This window comes from Manis pentadactyla, chromosome 6, assembly GCF_030020395.1.
Source record: "Manis pentadactyla isolate mManPen7 chromosome 6, mManPen7.hap1, whole genome shotgun sequence".
Taxonomy (NCBI): Eukaryota; Metazoa; Chordata; class Mammalia; order Pholidota; family Manidae; genus Manis; species Manis pentadactyla.
This window is the reverse complement of record NC_080024.1, coordinates 31,374,092-31,397,061: the sequence shown is the minus strand read 5'-3', so window position 1 is coordinate 31,397,061 and position 22,970 is coordinate 31,374,092. Positions and strand designations below refer to the sequence as shown.

Genomic DNA, 22,970 nt, shown 5'->3' with positions numbered 1-22,970 from the left:
GGTGTCTGCTCTGTCCTTTGCATCCATACTTCTCACTTCAACTGTTGGGAACCTCTTCTTATGCAGTGGGATTTCATACCTAATCTTGAACAACTGGCCCTGTTTGGCTTGGGTTGCCCAGGATCCAAATAAGTCAAGTAAGCACAATGCCTGATACTTAGCCATTCAGTAAGAAAGAGGTGAGTGAATGGATGAATGGGTCTATTTCCCAGTTGTGAGCCTTGTTATCTTGGCTTGCTTGATGATCCCTGTAACTCGGAGTCTTGCCTGCCTGCCCAAAGCATTTCTCTGCCCATTTCTCTTAAGGTATTTTTCTGGAAATAAAAATTGGAAAAATTGGTTTTATTTCTAAAATACATCCCAAAGCTGTCTTAAGTGCCTAGGTCAAACCACTATTATGTCTTTCTAGTACAATTACAGTCATCTCCTCTACAATCCATTCTCCACAAAACCACTTAAACTATCTTTTAAAATATGAACTCTAAATATAAAATATAAATGTAAAATGTTAAATATTCTATAAATCAGATCATGGCAGTGAAAGCTTGTAATGGCTGAGAGTTGTAATGACTGACTATAATGACACATTGAATGAAATTCATACCCTTCCCCACCTGCCAGACCTATCTTTACTGACTGCTTCCTACCACCGTGGACTCCAGTCATGCCCTTTACCCTCTTGTTCTTCGTGCTCAGACACACTGGCCTCCACACGTGTTGTACACATACCCAACTCTCATTCTTTAGATGAAGACCCTGCCTGGAACATGCACTCAGGAACTATCGGAGACATGAATGGCTATTTAGTCTACTGATTTTCAAATTCTGTTTAACCTGTGGGATCGTTTCTTTCCAAGGAAGTTTTTCAGACACTGTGTTTCAGGCAGTATTCTGATCACTTTGTGTTAATTTCTTATCCTCACAATCTTATAGATGAATTCCATCATTATTTCCATTTATGTATGAAGAAACTGAGTTTTAGAAATGTTACACTTCTTGCTCAAAGTTATACACATTTTAAAAGTGTGTGCGATAGGATTTGATTCTATGTCAGTCTGTTAACTTTCATGCTAGAAGGAACTAGAGTTAGCAAAAAGAAACCCATTTTGGCAAAACCAACTGGGTGTTTTTTACATCAAAGTCAAGAAGTGAGGAGGATCTAAACCAAAACTGATTACTTTGGGCTAATCACAAAGCAAATACTGTCTGGAATTCTCAGCTCTACATATAATTGAACCTAAGGTGGTGTTAGTGGAAATGGTAGAGAGATGCATTTAAGAGACATTAACCTCTTTATGGCAGGGAGTAAATGTGAAAATCCTTTGACCACGGTAAGGTCTATATAAATGGGCTCCTCTGCTTTTAGGGCTGACACATACCATTTTATTAATTTTCCCAACGATGAACAGGCTCTAAGGGCCAAAATTCATAAAAGCCAGATGTGTGAACCTTACAACAATTGATCACTTTACTATAGGGAAAAGATCTGTTTCAAGAGCTGGGGTTGGTAACCTGCCCAAGAGAAGTTGACTCAAGAGACCAAATCAGAGGGCACAAGGTTACTCAATGCAAAAATAATTAAAACAAAGGGAATTGATTATTCATAAGAGATATTTCTATTAAGCTTGGGCAGCCCGATGAATTACCCTTCTCTCCTGAAGGATTTTTCTATCTAAATATCTATGATTGTGTATTTAGAAACAAAGCATTCTCCTCAAAGCTGTGCAAATTCTATGGATTCTTCCTTTCCAACCCCTGCCACCTCCCACTCCCCATTTTTCCATTTAGAGGGAAGCTATGTCTGGAAACCATTGCCGTGCAGAGGAAAAAGTGCAGGGTTGGGAGTTAGACAGACCTGGGCTCTAACTTGGGCTCCGCCGCACATATCTGGGATCTTCAGCAGCTTATGATCTTATCTGTGTCCTGGGTTCATTCTCTGTCAAACGAGGCAATCATATCTGCCTTTGCAACGGCATGCTGAGCATGAAAAGGGGTATCTGGCCTACAGATAGGTAGTCTAAGGTTACAAATACTTACGGGAACTGGGCCAGTTCCCTAGCACAGACAGAATATTCTATCCTCACCAACAGATGCAATATGGTTGTTATTATAATAAATATCACGTCCTCCCAGGAAAAATATATTGAATAAACTTAAATTTTCTTTTTTTTAATTTTATTCACTTCCCAGTTCTTGCTTCTACAGATATATATCAGTTGTATCACTTTCTTGGTCAAAGATGTTTTAGCAGATGACTAAACCCCAGCTACCCGAGCTCTAAGAAACTAGGAATTTTATGATTTATACAATAAAAATAATTTTTACCTAAAGTCATCAGAATGGATGATTCCTTTTGATTTAACAGCTTACTGAGATATAATTGATAATTCAGTGGTTTTAATGTATTCACAGAATTGTACAACTATCATCACAATTTTAGAATATTTTTACCATACTGAAGAGAAACCCTACACCCCTTAGCAACATCTCCTGATTCCCCAGTCTCTAGCTCAGCCTCAGGCAATTATTAATCTACTTTCTGTCTCTGTAGATTTGCCTACTCTGGACATTTCATGTAAACAGAATCATGCAATAAGTGGTCCTTTGTGACTGGCTTTCATAATGTTGTCAAGGTTCATCTATGTTGTAGCAAGTGTTAGTACTTCATTTATTTTTATTGCCAAATAATATTCTGTTTAATGGATGTACCACATTTTATCCATTCATCAGTTCATGAACATACGGGTTTCTTTCACTCTTTGGCTATTGTTAATAGTACTGCTATGAACATTTGTATACACATTTTTGTGTAGCTAGATGTGCTCATTTCTTTTGGATATATACCTAGGTGTGGCATTTCAGGGTCACATGGTAACCCTGTAGTCAACCATGTATGGAACTGCCAGGCTATTTTCCATAGTTTCTGTACTGCACGGCATTCCTGCTAGCTGTGTGTAAGAGTTCCAGTTTCTCCACATCCTCGCACACATTTGCTACTATCTGTATTTTTTTATGATGGTCACCCTTCTGGGTGTGAAGTGGTACCTCATTGTGATGTTGATTTGCATTTCCCTGAAAGTAGAATGGATGATTCTTGAAAGAAAAGTGTCAGAGTGACAAAGACAGAAAGTGGGAGAAAGTATATATAGAGAAAATGATATCAGGGGTAGAAACATAAAAGTCAGAGTGACTTAGAGAACTGGCCAAGAAATAGGGCCTGGAGTGTTCCCTGGAGTCTCTTTTTCCAGATTAATGCTATAGCACGAGGCTCAGTGGTGGTAAAGTTTCAGTCTTCCATGGAAAGGTTTGGGTAAGTTCGTTACACACCCAATATTCCCAGCCTAAAGCAGCTTTTTCAATATAACCAGTGTGATTTGGGTGTGCCTACCCCTCCTAGCCACCCACCTCACAACTCTGTGTGCTGTGATCATTCCTACCACTGTGGTCATTGATTTTGCATTTCCCTTCACTTAAAATGACTCCTCCTATTTTCTCTATCAGTCCCATCCCATACTTAGTATTGGGTGACATGTAGCTCACCTGCTCATTGCAAACTCTTCTAACTTTTTGGACAACATTGACATGTTCCTGTTTTAGTCGTTATACAGAACTTAGGAGGTTTGTACTGCTCAGCCTTGTACTTAGTGATAATATTATCTTATGTTGTTTGCATTATTTTATGTGTGTTCCTTAAGGGAAAGGACTGGGTTTATACTACTTAATATTGCCTATAGAACCAGAAACAAAGTAGGTGCTTAGTGCATCTAACATTTGTTGAATTAAATCAAAGTGCTGTTCTTCTTCCCTCTAAACTCTTCTTAAAATTTCATAAATGCAGACAGGTTCTCACTGGCCTTGGGGAAAAAAATATTCTTCTTATAAATTCATGAATACAAAACAAGGGAGTAGTTTATTTTATATGTTCAGATAAAAATAGGCTTATTACCAGGTCAGTTTACATTTATAATTGTATTTACTTAGGGAACTGATGATTTATGAAGGGTCTGGGGGATACCATCTATGCTTATTATATTCAGGGGACTTGTTCTATGTACGAAGGTATTTTTGAAATTTCTGTCTGTGTGTTATCCAAGTCAGATGGATAATCTTGACTAAAGGTGGCTTTTTCCTCCAAATTTTAAAATGTCAGGGCCATGGAGGTTGGGCGCTTCTGTTTAGGGATTGTATTGTAGGGTTGTCCTCAAGGTTGGTATTTGGGACCATTTTACTCCACTTCTGTCCTTGAGCTCTCAATCTGAAATCGGAGATGGGCAGAGTCAAGCAAACAGGCAAAGGTTAAGCCTGGCAGGCTAACAGGAAACAGATGGGTGCCATCCGCCTGACCTGAGGCCCTGCCAGAGGCCTTTCCTCCAGAGACCAAGACTACTTGAACTGGAAATTTGACCAGGAAGGGGCTCCCTAAATGATCTTGCCTCAGAGCACTTCAGCGGTAAGGTGACAAGAGTTCAGAGAAAGGTGATGGTTGACAGAAGGACAGAGAAAGCAGTTACCTGAGGGTTGCCTCAAAACTGCGAATTTCTAGTAGAACAAACACAGTAAATGGGGATGATTTCATTGAACCTAGACAGGTAGGTAAATCTACAACTGGAAAGGTGACCTGCAAAGGACTATTTCAATAGAAATACTTTGATAGAGATACATCTACACTGGCTGAATCCCAATTTAAAAACTTTCTTCTGAAAGGTAGGGAATGGATTATGAATAACTAGAATATCTAGGACAAAATAATTTAGACTTTGCTGTAAAACAATGAAAGGCATTGCAGATGGCAAGCAAATTGTATATTGTACATTTTCCTGATTCTGGGCAAACAAATTACTGTGGCTCACATTTTAAAGTTACTTTCCAGCAACTTCTCAGACTGACTCTGGAGATGTCTAAAAGACCTGACTACCAAGTGGAACCAGAGTGTGGGGGATTGCTGTGTGGCAAGCAGGAAGGGACAACATTTACTGAACACCTGTTATGTTGTCGGCATTTGGCTGGACATGTTATACATTCATTTGCTTACTCTTTTCAATGACCCTGTGCCTTTCTTTCCTACTAATTCTTACTTCAAATGTGAGGAAACTGAGACTCAAGAAAGTTAAGGAACGTGATCTATTCATATATCAAGGAAATGGAAGAAACAGGGAATCTGAGTCTTTTTGATTCCATACCACGTTTTTTCCCTTAACTTAACTGTAGTTCAGGTGCATTATTAAGGTGCCAAATTCTTCATACCTGGTCAAAACACCTTTTACTTTTTACTTAGAGAAGAAAAAAAAATAAAAAATATCAGAAGTTAACTTTTTCAAATAAATTTGAACCTTCTATTACCCTTATTTCCATGATTTGCTGTTTTTAATCACCTACTTATTTCTTTGTTTAGATATAACAATATAAATAGAAAATAATAAATTGAATGCTTATAGCAAATTAAATTAATCTAGTTATATTTTAAATGGTATATTGCTGTGTCATAAAAATTGGATATTATTATATGTCCTAGGTAATATTACCTACACATATTGCCTTCAATAAATAATTATATTACTTTACTAAATAACCATGCCTGTATCTTCTCAAACCAGTCCACTTTTAAGCATAATATTTATGGCTGAATTCTAACAGAAATTAGAATTTGCTAGCTAGCATTGAATCGAAAAATGCTTCCATTCAAAATTTCCTACAAATGATATTTAGAAATGTATTTTAAATTCCATTCTAGTGAAACCAACTTACAGTGAATCTTAATGGGCTAGAACAAAATAGATTTAGGATTGATTTTTTCCTATAAAATATGCAAAGCCCTGTTTTGTTTTGTTTTGTTCTCCATGGTATCACTTTTTCTCTGTTTAACAATGAATTTGTCTAAAACATTTATTTTTCAAATTTTACCTAGTTTACAGTAGAATTAATACCTTAGACTTGCCATGGGTGGGAAAGTACAGAGCAAGTCTGATCCTAAAACCATGCTAACTTCATGCCAGCATTTTGCCTGTAGCTGTTCTCAGGAATATTGTACAAGTTTTACTGTGTTTAAAACTGTTTTCAGGTGCACTTCTTCAGAATACTAACATTTGTTAAGCAAAAAGGCCGTGCACGATTCTAACAAGCCAGAGCACTGTTGGGTTTCCCTCTCCTCACTTCACACGTCCACTAGGCAGACTGTATACACTAGACAACATTGATGCAAGGTGTCCCTCTACATCTTTCTCTTTTGCTTGCTTCTTGTTAGTTACAAAGATACATACTGTGCCAGGCACTAAGCTGGTTTCAACAGCTACTTATTTAGATTGTGTGAACTGGAGCTGAACTTGAACCCAATTAATAGCAACTGAACTTGAACAAACTGATATGAAATCATTACAGGCTCAGTTCCCTGGTCCATTATCCCTGAAGAGATCATCCGACAGCACTCCAGGTGCCTTTTCTATTCCAAATCTTGGTGCCGTGCCCAATCAGAAAGTGTCAGGGGGATTAGAAGTTGGGTTGCATTGGAGTTAGCTCATTACCACGTTTGTGATCGCTTTCACAGAGAGGAGAGGTGGGGGTCCCAGTGGGCGGGACTGCAGAGAAGGCTTTGTTTCAGCGCCATCTGGCACATGGTTGGCACTCATTAACACAGCACAATGTCGATTAAAATAATAATCGTGCATGGCAGCAGTGCCGCTAAGACAGGTGCCCACCTTTGGCCTCCCAGCAAAGGAAATGGGAGAAAGGGAAAGCTTAGGAGTTGCCTCTGGTAACTATGGTCACTGGGTTTTTATCTTTCTTGGTGCGCACACCTTTGCCCAATGATCCACTTTATTTTTATTTTCATGTATTTATTTAGCAGCGGGGTTTTTTGGGGGGAATGGGGGGATTACAAAGAGCCTGACCCTGTTGCCAGTTCCCAAGAACCCTAATTACAGTGCTCTAGCCATACAGCTATATAGCTAAACACCCTATGTTGTACTGCAGCCAGGAAAAGAATGCTAAAGGGTATTCTTTACAGTAATATTTCCTCTATGGCTTGAATTAAGCATAACTGAGGGTGTTAGACTTTTGTCCTTTAAAGGATGCATTAATGGACTCAACCATTCTGATGCTTAGTAAGACTGCATTGTTCTTCCTTAAGAAAACAAATGCAGCTTTACATGAGCATTCCTAGGACTTTGGTCTGGCAGCCTCTGCTTTAATTTGTTCATGGGAATCTCCTTGGAAGGCTGCATCGTGCTTGGGGATGGGGTGCAGGCTTTCAAAGGCAACTGCTTGGGTTTGAATCCCATTTTCACCATGTACCAGGTGTGTGGCCAGGAGTGAATCACTTAACTTTCTCTTGGTCTCCATTTCCTTAGCTGTATGCAGTAGGGTCATAGTCATTCTCAAGCTTTAAAATTGCTGTGAAGATTAACAAGCACACGAAGTGCTTAGAATTGCACCTGATGCTTGGTAGGCCCTCGGTGAGGTTCGCTATGATCACGTGTGGAGCACCATCATTTTCTGCAAGGGTTCATGCTTCCCCGGGAATGTACCTCTTCTCTATTTTAATCTTTCCCTAAATGATAGGACTTACTGGCCATGGTAATGGAGGTGGTGATTAAATGGGCATTTGTTCAGATATGTTGATCAACTCTTTCTGATAAGACACTGTGATTTGATTCTTTGTCGTGCTAGACTAAGGTGAGAAGAAACCATTTGCTATGGCTAATTTCCTCACAGGTACATATTACATTCATATGGTGATAGTTAACGAAGCATACCGTTTGTTTCCCTAGCAGATTATTCACATCCCATACGATAGAAATTGGTTGTGTATTTCAGGGTTATAGGTGGGTGTTATCACTAACCATCACGTGGTTTCCTCTGTTTGTGAAACCATGTCTTCTGGCAAATTAATGATATGTGTCCTGTGATGCTGAGCATAACCAGGATTTTTTATCCTGTTTGTTATTTGGTATGTGAAAAAGCCTTTCAGTAACCACCTTTCTGCAGGAGAATATAAGTACCATTCATTCCATCAAGGGAAAATGACATTTTAGGTGCAAGAAAAAGATGAAATGCCTTTGGTTTAACTAGCGGCCCTGAAAAGGGCTGCATCTTTGTATTGTTGCTGTTATCTTCTTTTCAGCAGCGGAATATTGAGCTCCCCCAGGCTGTGATTCCAGTATTAATGCGAATTTAGATTGGGCACAAGCGTGTTCAGTCTATGACACTTAGATAGCAAAAGCACCACCTGTTAGTCAGGAGCTGCTGTACACTGGTGATTGTGCTTGTGGCTCATAATCACAGCGGTTCATGGCAACCATTAGACAGGCTTGCCTGGCTGTGTTTTCTTTTGGACTGCTGACTTTGCCCCAAATGTCAACATTTCTCTTGCAGACCTGCCCATATGACACATGCATAACGTCCTTTAGCTGTGTTAAGTAGCTCTCTGCTAACATCATGGATAACTTTTATCATCTTGGAGGAGTTGTCTCCCACTAGTACCTTGAAGAATTAATTGGAATAAATAAATGTCTTGTTTTTTTCTTAATCGATACCTTGGGATAGTTGACAGAATTTGTGTCATCAGATGGGCAATCTGATTTCCAGATTCTCTGCCTTGGTTTAACTCCACACATACTTGAGAATCAGCAGTGAGATTCCTTGGTTTTTCTGTATCCATGGAACTGGGTCAGTGGTCTGGATTCTTGTTGAGCTGACATGTAGGGGTTTAATACTAGCCTAGCTCTGAGGTCCAAGGGTGACCCCTACTGCATGTCCCTCAACTGTCACCCTGATTCCCTGACCCCTCAACACACATACCTTTGTATCTGAGCTTGTAAGTTGAATCAGCAACCAGTATTATTTTTCATTTAATTGTGTGCATCTCAGTTCTTACTCACCTCTGTCCCTGCATGATTGTTTAATCCACACCTGTCCCAACTCAGTTCTTTCCTTAACAAACATTTATACAGTGACGGCAGTGTGCCAGAGTCTGGACATACACCAGTACAAGGATAAACAAGATCTCTGTTCTCAGGAAGGTTCCATTCTGGCTGACTCAGAAATTATATACATGAACAGATGCACAGAGTATTTCTGATAGTGCAGGGAAGAAAACTGACCAGGATAAAGGAGGAGAGAATAACTATGTGAGGACTACTCTGAGAGGAGAAGGAAGAGAGGAAGAATTGCAGAACAGAGGGATCAGCGGGTGCAAAAACTTCTGCTTTGGTGCCTTGAACATAGTAGGAGATGGGACTGCGGGTGGGTGAATGAGCATGTGAATACCCACTAAGATGTCCAATCTCCTGTGAAGCCCTCTCCTACAGTTACAGTTAGACTTTCCCTCCTTGCTCCTATGGCACTTTTCAGTGACTTCTTGGCTGTCTTTAGTGACATTGTCTTGTGCATTACTGTGTACAAGTCAGTCTCTCAGAGCCCTTTAGGGGTCAAGGACTATGTCATATCCACCTTTGTTTCACCAGGATTTAACACAGATCCTAGCACTTAGCAAATTTCCATAAATGCCAAGCAAAATAAATGCTGAACAGAACATACAGCTCTAAAAACAGCAGAGCTCTGAAAGTAGATTATCAGACTCACTCCTGAGCTGTATTTTCCTTAAAGAGTTTGTAAGCCCCGCTCCCCAAAAGAGGCTTCTGAAGCCAGTATGGGGTTGCAAACGTACTACTTAGCATCTTATAGGAAAGCAGATTTTAGAGCTTTTTTTCCTTTCAAACACTTTTGACCATGACTCAAAGCAAGGAAATGCATTTTACATCGCAACGCAGAAACATATGCATAGACCTGTTCTATAAAACAAAGGTTATCTTTACTATGTATACCACTGTCTGATATTTTCTATATGATTTTTTTATATGATCGATGGTATAGTTGCTGATCGTGATGCATTAAATTGATTTCAAGACTCATGAATGGTTTCAACCCACAGAATTAGAGAATCCTGCTTTCAGTGACCAAGAGATTCTCCTGAGGTGAACTGCAGAAAAAGTACCAGGATCTCTGTCTGGTACCCAGGATGCCTGAGTGCACTCAAGCTACTTATTGAATATTTTCACAAAACTTTCAGTGACTGTACAGCAACCAAATAGAGCAAGCCATCATTGACAAACTTAGGTTGTGCACTGCAGGCACCTTTGTAAGTTAGAATTAAATTGTTTGAATGCTGGGAAGTTGTTGGAAGTAGCCCTCCTAGTCATTCAGTCCATCATATCTGTATTCAATGTTAAGGATGTTATAGGTAAATTTGTTGCTTCTAAAATGAAACAGTGGGCCCACTGAGATGTGGGTCCTTAACATTTCCTCTGCCAATATGTTTATATAAATATTTGAGCTGTTGCTAAGCATATGCAAATAGCAGAACTATTTCAGTCTTTGTATCTCTTTAAAACTAATTTAAATCTGAGCATTAAAAGACTGATACCGTATGTTTGTTTTGTATGGGAAACAAGATCTATTCTAAACATAAGGGTATATGATATGTGTATTCTAAACATAAGGGCTATGAAATTAGTATATATGCATGGAAGCTGTGGTAGATTGATTTGTGGCCACAGATTCCTCACATCTTAGTACCTCTGACCCTTCATGATGTGATTTCTCTGTTCCTCCCATCCAGAGGGAGAGTCTATTTCCTCATCCCTTGCTAAAATATGATCCCATATGCTTTGCTAAGAATCCAACATGTGCCGGGTAGTGACTCTTTTTATTGTTACATATGAATCTAATCTGAAATTGCTGTCTTTTTCTCTTCTAAGACCATTTAAAAAACTACTTTTGAAGATGACCAGGGGCTATGGACAAGGAGTATCACAAGGCTTTTGTGAAAATATTGGATAGACTTCAAGAACACAACCAAAGATTGTCCCGAACAAGAAAGATAGCCATCACACATCCCATGAAACTGTGTATGTGGAAGGAACAAATTAAGTGATTTAGCAATGTCACTGGCCTACCTAGGCATTCAACCTATTTCATTTTGAGGCCCAAATACCTAATCTGTGGAAGCCACGCTGTGTGCATGCACATGTTTGTGGGTTTTCCAATCTAGGTAGATAACATAGTATGAGATAACCTAGACAAGCATGGTATAAAGACAGTTCTGATGGCATCCACACTTTCATATTTAGCTCCTAAGGGCAATTCCTCCTTTTCCATGTCAGCCTTTTTTTTTGAAAACAGCATTGTGTATCAGTTTGCTTGCCCTAAGAAGACCTGAAAATGAGATTTTTATCCTTCATCTCAAATTCAAGGTGGCTTGTCTCAGGAATCATTTGACAAGTTCAAATACTGACTGATTTAGATACTGGCCTCTTATCAGCACCTGCAACTTAATGCTTTTTGCAGGTAGTGGGTCTATGTTGTTAAAATGGGTTATCAGATTATCTCTAATGTTAGTACAGTATGCTTTAATTTGCTATTCTGTGACCTCTTATCAGTATTGTCTGTTTCATGCTCTTCAGTTATAATACTAACCTCGTGTAATGTAGCACTTACGGCTATAATGGGCTTGTTACATACATTATATAAAACATTTATCTCCCTTAAGTTAATAAACATCTCATGTTCTGCTTTGGTTTATTCCTAGGACCTGTGGGAAAAATAGTGATATAAATTTGCTTGCTCTGTCCCTTATAATAGTCATGGATTTCCAATCCTTGGCTTATTCTATTTTAATTGATTGAAACCCAGTCATTCCTGGGACTCTCAAAAATCTATTTGTATAAATTATTTTAAATTCAAACCAAAATCTATATTCCCCAAACTTAGTTTTAACAGGCCCTCTATGTCCAAATGTCTTTCCTTTGAAAATTAGAGCTGTGATGCTGTTAGCAAGAGTGTCTTGCCCCTTCTACTAAAGAATCTCAGGAACACAATCTAACTTTGTACCTGTGGCCTTTGGATTTTGCTATACATTGAATCTTATGTCAGGAGTTGCACAGAAAAGTCAATAATGATCTGTGGATCATTGCCTTGCTGTGCTGCTGGGTAAATTAGTCTGCTGGTATAATGTGCCCCAGCTTGTGTAATGGACCTATTTCGTAGCAAGACAACAGCCATGTGAAATACCTGGGTGGTCTTACAGGGTACTTTCAAGTGGATTAGATTTCAGTTATCTCATGTGAGGTCACAAAGGCTTGGACAGCTGGGGCCAGTTTCTCATCAGTGATAGAATATGACCCCTGCCTACAGATGCATAAGGTAAAAGGTGCCTGAGGTCAAAGCTCATCGCTGAGCTTCAGAAGAAGCTATGGGTCAACAAATGAGGTCTCAAGCCATAGTTATAAATGTTGAAAAAAATCTCCATGTAGGACCAGGACAGGATAGAGGCAGATTTTCCTCTGGCACTTTCACTTGCCATGTTCCCTGCCATGGAAGCCCAGTTCCTGTATTTTCTGGATTGAGCTTCACTTGATTGACTTTTTGGAATTTTAAGTGCTGTTAAGTAGAAACTCTGTTTTCCACATCAGAAGCAAGGGCCTAAGAGGCATTAGGTTCCCTTGCTGCTACTACACAAAAGACAACATTTGGGGCACACAGGCATTGGCATAAAACCATCTTTTGAGTGTTCCTAAGAGATAACAGTGGCTCCATAATGCAGCACTTCTTTCAGTCCTGCAGGGACTTTGAACAATCCAGTAAAATGTAATGATCAAAGGTTTCAAACGCAGCTGATAAATCATATAGATTTGTGCCCAGGATGCCTTAAATTGACTTGTGGATGTTTCTCATCTATCAGGAAGGATGTGGTGATTTGAATTTAGTACTTTGATGTCACCAGTAATTGTTCGCAACTGCAACTGAATAGCCTGAAGGCGGTGCTGATTTCTCCCTTTCTCATCTGCAAAGAGATAGTGAAGTATACTTTCAGAGGCTCTTCTCAACTCAATGGGGCTGTGGCCTGAAATTTAGGACAAAAGAAAGGTTCCATAAATACTTGGTACAGAACCCACCTCACTATCCTAATGAACACTCCCAGATGTGTGAATGAAACAATCCTCCCAAGCTCAAACACCCTCCAATGGACACACATTAAGATTCACTTTATATTTTTTATAAGAAGTACTAGAGAAACCACTGAGGTATCTCTACTTACTCTTCTAGATAACATTTTTCATGTATTCATAAGCTACCAGTGTCTTAAAATATATTTTAATCACTTCCTCAGTACCTGAAAACAATGCTATAAATTGTTGCCCTTTGGAAGCCTCGCAGTTAATTAAACTAGATTAAATTAAAACTCTCCCATTTTAAGACCTGCAAGTAATGTTCTTCTAACCAAATTCCTTAATCTCCTTGATCACTTTGCTCCTCTGTCACTTGGTTCATGCCTATATTCTGGGTTAGCCAACTTGTCAGTATCTGTGCATGAATGTCCATCTCTAGCTTCTGACACCATGTGCCCATCTATCTGCCTACCATAAATATCTTAGTCATTTTATACCAATCTTAGTCATTTTATATCCATTCATTTATTTTCTCCATTTCAAAAGTCTGCTTAAAAGTCAGCTCTTCCAAAGCATCTTTTCAATTAAATTCCACTGTTATCCTTTAGTTATTCCATGGGTTGCCGTAAATCTCATGAATGTAGATGAACCTCATAAATATCTAGGAAGTAAGATTGTAAACTATAGAAAACTGAAAGATCAGCTGACCGGGCACAGATTCCTTCATAAACTATAGTAATTGACAGGATTTTAGTCAATATTACAGAGCCTCTACTGGAATTGTTTAACATTGGTGTTGATATCGCTTTTATGCTCATTTATCACTAAGTTGCAAGGGTGATAACATATGCTGCATTAGTGTGAATAGTGCCTGTTTTAAAATAAATGTTGATACTGAAGAAAAGAAGTGTTAGATGAAGGCAAACAAACCTGAGAGCAGCAATTTATTTACATATTGGGAGCATAGACCCCCACCCGCATGAACCCAACAAAAATAATTCCCTTGTCTGAGACACTTCAGACTCCAAAGATTTCTGAATTTAGAGGTTGATCTTTGTTCCTTGAGCTCTATTTCCTTCAATTCAGCAGGCATCTCTTAACTGCGCACTCTGCTAGGGATCCCAAGTGATTAACTAAGGTGAGTTGCTTGCTATCAAAGAGCTTACAGTGCAATGTTGCTCCATCCTATCCTTCCCTGTCACTTTCTCTCTCTCATATTCCTGTTTAAGAACTTGCTACACCTCTATCTTAAATGCCCTTATTAATTTATGTACTTGGTTAGTATCAGTCTGCCTCTAGCTATCTCCAAGTGCTACAAGATCTTTGTGTGTTGTGCACCGATGTATATCCGGAATGCCTAGAAGCCTGCCTGGTATACTTTAGACATTCAGTAAATATTTGTTAAATGAGTAAATTAAAAGGAGACAAAAAAATACAGCTATACACATAAGATAAAGAAAAATGTGACTCACCCGAAGAAGGTACAATAGCAGATCCATACTTTGTAGGGCTCTCCGTGTTTGAAATTTGGAGAAATTGCTATTTAAGAAAAGGAACATAAATTTTAAACAAAAAAACAAAACATAAAAATGAATGTTGATTTAGAATGAGAAAAAAGTCACAATTACAAATTTTGTAATTTAACAAAGCTAATATACTAGAGACATCAGAAAATATGAAAACGACTACTTGATTAAGAGTATGTTAATTGATTACATATTAATTAATGGCTGAACAACTCTATTACAAGTTTCTCTCTGAAATTTTTGACTACTATTCCTTAATGACTTTTTCATATATAATATTTTCATATGTAAATAGATAATTCAGTCTTCAGTGTGGCTAATCAAAATGCTTTTTGTTGTTTAAATAGTATTTAGGATCTATAAACGCGGGGCTTCACACATAACATTCCTATACTCTATGAAACTGTTACATCATGTTTGTGTCTTACCAGCATAGGAATTTTAATTCTATTATTTAGATAGAATTACCTAAATACTGAATTGCATACAACTTTATACAGCATGTGAGTGAAGGAATTTTCTGTAGACTAGTTTCTGGCTTTGTACATTTCAAGTCTTACTTATCTTCTAGTAACCAAAGCCTTGTAATAACGGGGTGCAAAAAGAGCACAGTCATTTCATTGCACCTGGCCCTTTGTATCATGAAGCTGAGTGAACTAACATAGTGGGTAGCAGGAATATACCTATTTTCCTCACTGGGACAACTGGTCATAACTATACATAGCAGCATCTGAGAACCACACAAACATAGTCCATTATATTCAAACAAAATCTATCCCCAACTCATTTTCCTTTTAACTGATCCCAGAAATGCTTTCTGCTACTCTAGGTTTACCAAACAGGAAGGAGAATGTGATGGAGTGTACATTAGAGTTGAAAGAGAGAGAATCAATCTGTTGCAATTTAACTATGTTGCTTATGTAAAATTTACAAAATCATATAATCACATGGTCATGTTGCTAAGTTTCCTCCTGGGATCTTGTAAGGGGCCCGTGCAAATGAGGGACCCTAAAGTTGTACTTCATTAGCTCCACAGCAAATCTGTATCTGGGTGTTCCAAAGAAGTAGAGATGGTTTATGACATAAAGAATAGACCAGATTACAACTGATTGCAGTATCAGGGAATAATAATTTAGAGGGGACAACCAGTAAACACACTGAGGTCAGAGTCTGCAGGGCACTGGTAGGCAATGGCAGACTCTCCTGGTTGTCATGTGCCACATGGCAAAGAATGCAGCACAAAATGTGTAATCAGAGAGGTCGGTTAGGGGAAGCCAACAAAGTTCTTGAACACCAGAACAAGAAGTTAGAGGTTGATACGCAAATGTCAAATTGCTTCCTTTCATCTCTGATTTAGAAGTCTTTACTTGGCTTTATTAATCCAGGTATCTCTATTTGTTAAAGATTTGTTCCTTTTTTGTTGATGTTTTATTAATGTTTGTTAATGTTTTGTTCCTTTTTTAGAGTGTATGCCTTTCAAAAACCAGGACCTTTGTTTGTGCTAAGCCTCCTCTGTACCTTGTCATTATTATTCTTTTATAAAAATATTTTGAATTTTACTCTAACCTAACATCACCACTTCTGAATTTCTTCTATCAGCATTGTTGAAATATACTGAGAGTTCTATCACTTTATTACATATCATTTTTCTTAATATAACACTTGGGACCCACTGAATGTCTAAGATGTGACTAAGACACAAACTGATTGAAATAGCATGAGCAATTTGCTATTCTGAAGTAGTTTAAACTATGTAAAAGTCTAGATTTGTATATATCAACTGGATAAGATGTGTGAAAACTTCAATAGAAGAAAAAGCATGTATTCTCATGAATGTGACAATATACTTTAAGTTGAAGGCATAACCCTCTTCAGAGAAAAGTATAATTCCCAGTACAAGTCAGTTAAAGACCCCCTCACTTGTTTTTATAGGAGTGCCACTCCAATCTAAGCAGCTTTCCAAATACTGAAAATATTCTATCATGTGCTCATTCATATCTGTTGTGTAGCTAGTGACTATTCTGTGAATTACTGCCTTAGCCCCATCTTGTCCTAAATAGGCATGGTTTTTGCAAGCCAAAAAGAAGGAAAAATGACACTGCTAAGTCAACTTGTACTTCTTTACACCTTTTATGGCAATACTACAAGTCACTTTCCTAATGCAGTGATACTTAACACTATAAAGGATTTGGACTGCTAAAATTCTGCTGGAATTTGATTTGGTTTCTCTCATGTGGTTTTCCCATCACAGTGTCTGAAAGCAGTCACAGTTGCTGCATTCATCACAGGCCAGACACCAAACCTGGTCAGGCACTGCTGTAGCGAAAGTGATCTCTTCCCGGTACTTTGCCATAAATCGTGCTGCTATTGATACCATTACCAATTTCTTTATGGGTCTCCAGATTTCAGTGCAGTGGAGTTTGTTAGGCATCAGTTGAAAAGCCCTCTCTGACATCCATAAAATCCACACAAAAAAGGAAATCTAGTCTCCAGAAACAAATGATGTACTACCTACACTCATCTTTTTTTTTTTTTGTAATTGAGGTATTAACAGGATTAATAGGAAAAGAATACTGTAAGGCATTTAAATCATCTGTAAGCGAGATCATGCACTGTTGGAAAGGTGCATGCTACTCAGTTTCCGCCACCATTTCCTGTTACCCGTATCTACCCATATCTTTCTACCACATCTTTTTTCTGTGGACCCTTTAAATGAAAGAATCGCTACTACCTTGAAGAGATGCTACCTTTACTTCCACACACCTACCCACATGGAGAACATTACCCTGCAATAGAAAAGTGGCAAGTGAATAGCACTGGAGTGGAAATCAAGTCCAAAAAAGACTTAAGAAGTTATTTTGCTGAACTGCCATTTCCTTATTGGTTACATAAATCACAGAACTATCTCCTTGTAGATCTGGAATAGGACTTTGGTGTAGCTTATCCAATATGCTTACTTAGCAGATGAGGAGAGGTTAGACTGAGGTGGAGCAGCTTCCTGGCCATGACACAGTGCCAGAACCACCTTCAGAAGACAAATTTTCTGACTCCCAGTCTCTGTGCACCATATCTCCAGAAGATATATCCAAATTTTAATGTCAAATTCATTAAATTAATGTCAGATTCATTCAACAAGTGAAGTACAAGATAATTGACAGGCATCCAGGTGCTGACTAGTTACAAAATACATTAAGGAAATTATACTGTATAAAATGAAGATACAACTTTTGCATACTATTACTGTTATCCTATTAGTAGTAATTACAAGTCAAAATATATCTTTTCCTATTTATCTCTTTTTAAGTTTATAAAATTTCTAATCATTTGTAATTCATTTTCATATCAAAGTGAAATATTTACCAATTTAGGTGTATTTCAATAGCATTTCTGCCCATTCATAAGTCATCCTGTTATCCTAAGTGTCAGTAGCATTGGAAGGAGAGTGTGTTGTCTTTCTTCAAACTAAATGTTTTGGTGATTAGATAATTCGGTAGCACAGAAGTAGTCCCTTAGAGCAAAGGAAAAATGAAACTCTACAAAGACCAGGCTTTCCCCCTCTTTGTATGTATTTATCATGTTTACTCCTTTTTCTTTCTCCATCCTGCACCTTTTCTCTAGTCTCACCTCTGTGGCTTTCTTAATCTCTTGTTGATACCTTTCTTTTGAAGATACTGTGAGACTATGTAATTCTGTTTTCATCATTATTTTTCATGCGAGCCATAACTGACCTGTACTAATACTTCCTCTTTCCCTTTTTTACCTCATGTTCATCTCTCTTCACTTATTCTGGAAGCCAGTGTGATTTCCAATATGAACTCCATACTTACCTGTATGAATGCCAAACTGAAAATCTAGGTCTGATTTCTCATGCGTATCAAGACATCTCAGATTAAAAGCAAATCATTCTAACCTTCAGTGCACAAGAGCCAAGATTCATGACTTTTTTCTGAAATGAATCATAGCAGTTGCCAAAATGTCCCTTTATTCACTCTTCACCAAGCAAGAATCGTAAGAATGGCGTTAGGCCTCTCTCTTATGCTCCTTCTCACACCTGTACGTGCGGTTGTTGCCAAATTCTCCTGCGTCCTCCTCTAGCGTATGATTCCATCTCTGCCTGTGACTGCTGAGTCCGTTTTCATTTCCTTCTCGTTGCCCTCCAGCCTCCCATGCTTGAGGTCTCCTACCTCTTGCAGAATCTCTTGTCAGCACTTTAACTGGGACCCCCTGGAACTCCCCAGGTATCAACTGCCCTAGAATGAAGTAGCACCAATATTGATGACACGCTGGCCTTCTGGTTTTGCTCAGGAGAATCATTAGCCATCTTTAAATAAATTCCTGTTCTTACTCACCATACAACTTAGAACATGTGTCTTTGTCATGTTTGACATGGAGCTCATGCTTAAAGCCATTGTTTGTTTTCTCTGTCCACTGTAGTATCATGTGGGTGATTCTTCTGGACCTTCGTTTCGATCTCTATAATTGCCTCTTTTTGAGATATCCTTCAAAATCACCAAAACAGAATTTTATGTATAATACATCATCTTTCATTTAAGCCAACTCCGTTTCGAACACATCCTCTAAATATGGGGAAATAAATCCACCCAGGTGTGTGTGTGTGTGTGTGTGTGTGGTGCATGTGCAAGAGAGAAAGCTTTTATAACACAGACAGAAGCTTATATTTATGTAGATTAATTTGTGTTAGCATGTTTATCATGTGAGTCATTGATGTACCAATTTGAGCCTTGTGGCTAGTTGCTATCTCTTTCACAAACCTTTTCCCAAACTGAATTAGGTGACTCTCCTCTGGGCTCCCTTAGTTACATATGTATGGGACATTGGACAAGTAACTGTAGCCCTTTGAATTCTAGTTTTGTCATCACTAAAATGGTGATTGCTTGAGAACTGGAAGATGTGCCATCACTCATGGGCACCTGGAAACTGGCTCCAGTACTCGTTGGCTCACGGCCTGTGAGAAGCTGATGAGTGTAGCCATCTTCTTAAAGGGAAGAACGCTGAATGTTTCCCTGATTTTTTGTTTTGCTTTGTTTTTCAATAAGCTTTTCCTGGGTGTAGCACAGGTCCTGAATATACGTGGACAGTGCTCCAGAAAGAATTGAGCTTTCCTAATGTGGCAGGATTCTATCCTGCAAGGACAGAGTCATTAGAAGCCACATACATGATCAGGAACTCTTCCGTTATGAGGGAGACTGCTTCTCTCTGACTCTGCTAAGTTTCTGTGCATCTGGCTGAATAAAATGGGACTTACTTCAGTCCACAGTGTTCATATTCATTGGTAAGGGTTCAATTATCCATATATAATCCCTTATAGGAAGTTACTACACTGATACCCACCTTTCTGTATACTACAATGTTCTTTGTTCCCACATCTTCTTCTCTAAACGGCAACCCTAGAGTAAGCCCCGTGGCTACTTATCTTAATACTGGCCACTCCTTGTATAGTTGCTGATGCATAGTGAGTCCCCAAATATTTAACTCTATGGAAAAGCATAATGTAGTTGTATAAGGCTTTATTATGCTTTCAGGTACATAACATTTCTTATTTTACTTGGGCCTTGGCAACAAATGGCTTTTAAATTATAATTCCAAGGAATACCGCTGTCCTCTTGAGCTGAATTGAGGGCTTTTGCCTCTAAAATCTAAAGAGAGTCTTTTCTCAGTTAGCTGAAAAGTACAAATGAATAGCTTTTTTCCCCCATTTTAGATCTCCCCACACCATCATTTTTTTTTTCTTAAAAGATGCGATCTCTATAGTAAGGCTATACCTACTCATAAAACACAGAATTATGTCTTACTTTTTAAATGTACATATTCTTCCATGAAAATTAACTTGACTTTCAAGCATTCAATTTGTGAGCAGATAACATTTCACAACAATAGCAGGTGCTATTACCTCCTATTTAATGGGAGAAGGGCAGGGGGTTCCCTGTGTAGAAATTACATATTGGACAGCAACATGCCCCTTGAATGCCTTATTTTATTTCAGACTCTAATCAATTCTGTATTGTCATCACCAGGTTTTAAATAATGAGACTGTGTCTCGATGCAGTCCAATGTCACAGAGAAGCAAAAGGCAGAATTCAGTCTGTTTGATTTTGAAATTCTTGGTCCTTTCCACTGTACTGACACATGAGAGTTCTTAGTACCTAATCTTACTGTTAGGTTATAAGCTCTTTCAATGTAGAGATTATGTTTTATTTACCTTTCTTACCCCAACACGAGGCTCCATTTTAGTTAGCCTTGCTTTTAAGGTGTGCCTTCTACTCCATTATATATACCCAACGACATACCTGAATCATCTTCATTACTTCTGATTACTTGCCGTCTGTTATATACTAGGATAAATCTTTCTTTGTCTTTAAGTTGTAAGTCTATTCCTGACAGTTACCTTCAAGTAGGACTTGGCAATTTAAAAAATAAATTTTAAATTGACAAGAGAAGGGTTGTTTAAAATTTTCTGAGATAACAGTTCATATTTAAAGATGCTCATTATTAATTCCAATATGAAATGACTTGTACTTGTTATTAACACATTAAGACAGCCAAAGAAAAATTAGAAGGTGACTCAACAGGAGACATTGAAGTGTGGAATACAGAAAAAGTGGAGAGCAAAACTTATTCCTAATGATTTGAGAGCATGTTTAAGAAAGATCTAGCCATCTTATAGTTTGTCTTTATTAATGTTCTAAATAGTTGGTACAATGGTATGAAACTGAACTGTCTTCTTCTAGGAGACATGCTGTATTACTATGGTATATTGATTGAATACACAAATCAACACATACTATAAAATTATGTCTTAAATAATTTGACATTTGTTATTAAAATGTCAGATACTGATGGTAAGGAGTAACAGTCATTTCCTTAAAGTTGAAGGAAAATTACCTCATGTTGCATTGTTAGAAAAGCTTATTACCCAAGAAAAATAGCAGGTCTTTTTCTGACATGCTCACTCACATATACATACTTATTCTGTATCTGTCTGTCTATCTATCTATCTATCTATCTATCTATCTATCTATCTATCTATCTATCTATCTGACTCAGCTGAATAAATTATGTAATTAAGCTTGTTGATCACTAAAACTCCTTTGCTGTGCCTCTGCATCAACTTATTTTTTGACCTTGGTGTCCTGTCCAATGCTGGTTTTGCTTGCATTTTATTTGTTTGTTCTTCTCCAATTTGAGATCATTGATGTGTGGTGTACTCGTCTGGAGTAAATGCTTAAAAACAAACACAGTTTCATGGCGTTTGCCCCATGCTCTTCTTAATTTTAAAGATAATGATTCACTTCTGGGGATGTCATATTTAGACAGACTTGTCACTTCACATTAATCAAAATTCAGGGGCTTAACCTGAGAAGCACTTAGCCTCAGATTAACTGAAGGAGGCGAAAAAAGTATTCTTGCAGGTCTGGAACTCTTTAACAGTTTACAGTACTTTCTCCTGTTCTACCCTACTTGTTTTGTTTTGTTCAGTGTGTCATATGAGAACTGTAGCCAACCATATAGCTATTGCTATGTCACTTACTTAAGAGATCTGTTATTGAAACCACTATAATATTGTGTATCAGCTATACTTCAATAAAAGTTTTTCTAATTAATTTTTTAGATGGATGTGGAGGAGGTGGGAAATAATAAAATGAAGTAATGAAATCTGTACTTGGACTTTATACTGTCTTTTGACATGGTGTTTTGTCCCAAGAAGCACGCTAATTTCCTATTTAAAAAGAAATTATTTTTTAAAATGCAACTTCAATCTGAACAAGAATTAAAAGTATTAGTAAGGCTGTGTTTTGTACATAGAATAAGAATGTTGGAGCATATGTAAAAATCAGATTTGTAAAACTTCAAAACAGATTCACTTTTTATAACAATGCCATTTAAAGTGAGGTATAAAAAAATGTTCTTATAAGCTGCAGTAGCTTATGAGAATTGGAGAACTGTTATTTTTAGAATGTTGATGAATGGGGAATTACATTTCTACTATTTTCAACTTTTTCCCAAATGCATGCAAATAAAAAGTTAATTTTTATATAAGAGCAATTTTTAAACCACAAACGGACTTTTTGGAGAGTTTCCTCTATAGTGGCCAATTTTGTATGAAACAAATTATTTTAGGCCTAATTGCAGGCAGAGTAGTTAGGCTGCTAGCTCTGCTAAGGTTGAATTTCATTTGAATTTTCTAATAGTATAATCTTTTTTCAGAATTTAATAACTGGCTCAAATATTTAATAGTGGAAGCTTTCATTAAATTAGAAAGAAATCAGGATATATTTTTAGAAGAACTAACTTATTTGCCTTATCAGTTTTATCTACTTTACGAGAAAAGGAAAAGAATGGAACAATCTTTTTGTGTACTTCAATAGACATTAATGCTATAACCCTAGCAAATAACTTATTTCAGTATATATCATCATTCAAAAGATTTGGGAAGCACCAAATTGCACTAATAACTATACTTCTAGCTCTACTGAGTAGCAAA

General features: G+C 37.7%; 1 protein-coding gene across 6 annotated transcripts in view; it reads left to right on the top strand.

Moving 5' to 3' along the window:
* The window catches only part of PARD3B (par-3 family cell polarity regulator beta), a 985,497-nt gene that overhangs the window by 454,676 nt on the left and 507,851 nt on the right, over positions 1 to 22,970 (top strand). The gene's annotated exons all lie outside the window — the stretch shown is intronic.